The 4,700-nt window shown below is 34.6% G+C and overlaps 1 long non-coding RNA gene across 2 annotated transcripts; it reads left to right on the forward strand.

Moving 5' to 3' along the window:
• Nucleotides 1–2,753: 2,753 nt before the first annotated feature.
• On the forward strand, nucleotides 2,754–4,245 carry LOC142597848 (uncharacterized). Of its 2 annotated transcripts, XR_012832455.1 has the most exons (3): nucleotides 2,761–3,769; nucleotides 3,825–4,016; nucleotides 4,073–4,245. It is a non-coding gene; the product is annotated as an uncharacterized LOC142597848 (long non-coding RNA). The 2 variants fall into 2 exon arrangements; XR_012832454.1 differs by having other exon boundaries at nucleotides 2,754–3,769; nucleotides 3,825–4,245.
• The last annotated feature ends 455 nt before the right edge of the window (nucleotides 4,246–4,700 follow it).

The following is a 4,700-nucleotide window of genomic DNA, read 5'->3' on the forward strand; positions in this document are numbered from 1 at the left end:
CAAGAAAACGTTTATATACTCGATTGGTGGAAAAAATTTTTGATGATGATGACTTTTCGATGGTGATCATAGCAAAAATTTGGATGAACTTGACTGCAGAATTGTGATTGATATATTGCCAAAGTACATTGTTGATGGATGAATTTCGATTGTTGCTCAGTATCGATTTTGTTGTTGTTGATTGACGATTTTTTTCATTTTTGGTTCGTCATACATTCGACCACGTTGTATTTTTAGGATTTTCAAATTGCCGTCCATCTGTGATATTTTAGGATTAACCAATTGAATTATTTGATGATGATGAATTATTTTTCCATTTTAGTTCAAGCCGACTGAAATAAAGATAAGTAACCAGAATATATGATGATGATCTTAGAATTGAAATTGTTTTTCTTTTTAACCCGCCCAGATAATTGTTGATACGTGTAACATGGAACCGACTGTGATATTTGTGAAACCCACTCCAAGAAAAACAATTGCATTGTCGGTCCAAAGTGATTAGTGAAATACGTGAGCCAAATTCGTTTTTAACCCGCCCGATTTTGATGATGGTGATGGTTGCCAAGAATATGCCACTGTGATATTAGGATTTTCAAATTTAGATATATCAAATTTAGTTGATTTTAGGATTTTCAAATTTCTGTGATATTCTCCAATTATATGCCGAATATTTGTTGTGTTCAATTATTGATCGATTCGTAATGAGATATTTTTAAAATATTTAGCCAGCCAACTGTGATATTAGGTAATTATCAAATTTTCCATTTTAAATTATTCGATTTTAACTTGCAACTGTTTTTATCCCGCCCAAAAGTAGATACTCGAAATGATTCATTGAAACTGGAACCGTTTGTGATACTTAAATGAAACCCGCCCGTAAAAAACAATTGCGATGACGAACCAGGATGATCCAAACGTGGAATTCACTCTAAAAATCAGCTGTGATATATTATGATTTTCAAATTAAGATTTTAGCCAGTTGGTTTTTGCTTTCTCGTTTTTATCGTTTTTAGCCCAACCGATTATGACAATGATGATGGTGATCGCCAGGATATTTCACTGTGATATTAGGATTTTCAAATTTAGAATTATCAAATTTAAAATTTTTAGGATTTTCAAATTCAGACTTAGGATTGACCAATTTTCTTCTATTTGTACGTTACTGACCACCCGATATTATTTGGAACCGATATGATGATATGTTTCAATTATGATGGAAGCTGGTGATATGTCGACTCGTTTTTGAGAGATAAATCGAGAGAATGCCAATATTTGTTATGATGATTATGATTATTCGATGTAAAATATATACGGAATCAATATTGTAAATTTTTACCAGAAATCTAGGTCCAGGTACCCGATTATGATTCACGAATTCATTTGTTGAAAAAAATGTGGCTAACTAGCCGGCATGGATGGATAAAAATAATGAGCAATGTAAACAAACAAACTGCACATGCTCAGATTTGCTCATATGCTTGAATGGCCACAATTTCATGTTATTCGGTAATAATGCTTCAAGTATCATCCTATGACCATGGAAACAACCGCATCGCAACGGTAGCTGTTTACGGTGGCTAGCCCTGGGACCGTTGGAGCACGAAACCACCTGTAGGCCCTATGTTGTGTATTCTGTTTGTGTGTGTAGGTCTGTAACAGCTGTTGTGTCCGATGTTTGTGTGTTTACAGAGGTGGTGATAAAAATTCTGTATGTTAAAAACGATGGAGAGCTGATGTGTTGTGTCGGTGGTGATCGTTGTTGTGATGGCCATAGTCGATGTGCGCCCTAACCCGATACTGGTACTGTTGTGTGTGTGGAAACAACAAAATGATAATGTCTGTATTTATGTGTGATGAACATTGTATACCAGTAATGTCAAATTCACTAGAATAATTGGTGTAGGTTAGGTTAGGGCGCACATCGAGCCAAACCTCACGAGCTTTGCTCGTGATGGTTTGGCGATGTCCCGGAGGAGTGCACTTCAAGCCAAACCTCACGAGCTATGCTCGTGATGGTTTGGCGAGGTCCCGGAGGACGCACTTCCCAGGCGAAGCGACCTCAGCCATCCGTGAATCGATAATTTGTAGTCGTGTGGCCGGCACTTACGGTGGCCTTAATTGATGAATTGCGTTCCGGTTCACGTCAGCAAAAATCGATATGTTAGCATAGAAAATTGCCCTCTTCTCGATTTTCGATATTGGATCGGTGGTTGTTCTGGAGGCCAGCCAGAAATCGTTTCGCAGACGGTTGAGGTCGGGCAATCATTGATCAGGTGTGCCAGGTCCTGGAGGTTAGGTTAGGTTAGGTACAGGCAATATCGTATGAAATTCCGAATCTGGTTAAGTAGTTCCCAAACTGGTTATGTCCAGTTAGGTTCTGCGTTAGGAACCTGTAGGTTAGGTTGGAAAATTGTCTAGCGTCGCCCAGGTGTGGTTAGGTTGTTTTAGGGTGGTTCCAAACCTGTCATTTTAGGTTTGTTATTAGGTTCGGCCAGCATATAGGTTAGGTTAGGTTAGGTTTGGTTAGGTTCAGGTTAGGTCGGTTAGGTTATAATTCGGTTTAGGTAGGCTTGCCGGTTAGGTTAGGTTATTGTTTTAGGTTACGTTAGGTTATCTATTAGGTTAGGTTAGGTTAGGTTTTTTTTTTTTTTTTTTTTTTTTTTTAAATTAAAAATAAATTTTATTTTCTTTCTTTAAAAAATAGGTCGGCAATGGCCAAACCAAGAACTTCGATCAAATTACAATTCTATAAAAATAATGGATTCGATGGAAGATGAAAAAAAAAACACATATAAAATAATAATAAAAAAGTAACAAAAATAAAATTGAAATAAAAATTGATTTAAATTAATTTAAAGTGTGTTCATGTCATTGTATGTGAGGGGAGAAAGAAAATTGGAAAAAGAAAAACCCTGTGTGTACCTGTGTATATACCTGTGCGTGTGTACCTGTGCCATGCAGGTTTGACATATGTTGATGGCAATGAAATGATTGTATGTTTGTGTGGTGTGTGTGAAAGATTGTCGTGAAATGAAGAGAAAAGAAAACGACAAAAATACAAGGATCGACAATGTGAAAGACGATATGATTTGGTGTGGAAAGAAAACAAATCAAGAATGAACAAAATATCTTTCATCATACCAATAGGTTGTTCGACTTGCAAAGTTTTGCCGGTTTTGCAAAAATATTTATATGAAAAAATTTGTATCTTGTTGTGGTGTCCTAACATTTTTTGTGTCGATAGTGGCATGTAAAATAGTGAGGATAACAATCTCATAATGTTCAAATTTCATATCAAAGAAAAGGATTTTTGTCTTTTGTTTTGTTTCCTGAACTATCCTGGTTGAATTGATTTGGCGGCAAAAAATGAACGATTATTTACATGTTCGTGTGCATGCGTGTATATTTGTTGTTGTGAATGAGACATGTTTGTATGACTTACATTGTTTTGACATTGATGATGATAAATTGGCCAAATTTTTGTTGTGATGTTGATGATGATGATTGGTTGGTCAAATTTGTCCATTATAATCGATGATGACTGGATGACTATTATTGCAGCTACTTGAAAGAGAAAAAGAAAATTTTTTGCACGTCATCGCTGCTCAAGTGCCATGCTGGTTTTGTGCTGCTTTTGGTCGATCGAGGTCCATTCTGATTCTGCCAGCCAAACACGATTGTTGTATTTGATCATGGATAATTCTCCAGGATGGGCCAGAATTCCGCTATGATGTGCCAGTTATGATGAATCAACTGTGATATACCAACTGTGATAATTCTGCTAATTATTTGTCAATTATTATTGTTTTGTTTATTTATTTCAGGTCTATTGGCCATGGACTCATCGTGTTGGAATCTCGTTTTTATTCGTTGGTTTTATTCTTCATTTATACCCGGTGATATCATTTCAAAATTATTATCATTTATATTGCTTTTATCATATTGTTTTTCACCCAGGTTGGTCCAGCTTACGTTGATTCTTGGTTTGATAAAATGTTCGTTCTGTGATAATACTGGTAAATATTTCTGTCATATATTGTCGATTCTGTTAATTTTTGTTGATTTAATTTAGATATGGTGATTTTAATTCGTTGGTTTTATCATCCAAAATTTATGTTTTTAATACTGTTGGTTCGTTGTCGTTACTTGTTGGATTTTTAAATTATTTTATCGTCTGTACATATTGTAAATAATTGTCGCAACTTGTTGATTTATGTTGTTGTTTTTAAATTAGTGTTGTTTCAATACCGGCGATTCTTAATACTGTTGGTTGTTGATTCTTGTTGTTATTTGTTGATTCTTGTTATTGTTTTGTCCATAGTTTTATTTGATGTTGATTCTTGTTGAATTTTTATTCTTGTTGACTGTTGATTGTTGATTATGTTGTTGCCAGTGAAAATTGTTGTTACTTGTAAATAATTGTTGTTAGGTTAGGTTAGGTTAGGTTAGGTTAGGTTAGGTATGGTTAGGTTAGGTTGGTTAGGTTAGGTTAGGTTAGGTTAGGTTAGGTTTTTTTTTTTTTTTTTTTTTTTTTTTTTTAGGTAGTTATTAAACTAATATTTATTTGCAATAAAAACAAGATCGGCAAATGGCCAATCCAGAAAATCAATACAATCATAAAATAAGGCGATAAACGCCGGAAATCAATGAAAATGAGAAAATGAAAAAAGAAAAAACAAAAATAAAATGAAAAGAAAAAA

The sequence above is a fragment of the Dermatophagoides farinae genome, chromosome 10, assembly GCF_024713945.1.
Source record: "Dermatophagoides farinae isolate YC_2012a chromosome 10, ASM2471394v1, whole genome shotgun sequence".
NCBI lineage: Eukaryota > Metazoa > Arthropoda > Arachnida > Sarcoptiformes > Pyroglyphidae > Dermatophagoides > Dermatophagoides farinae.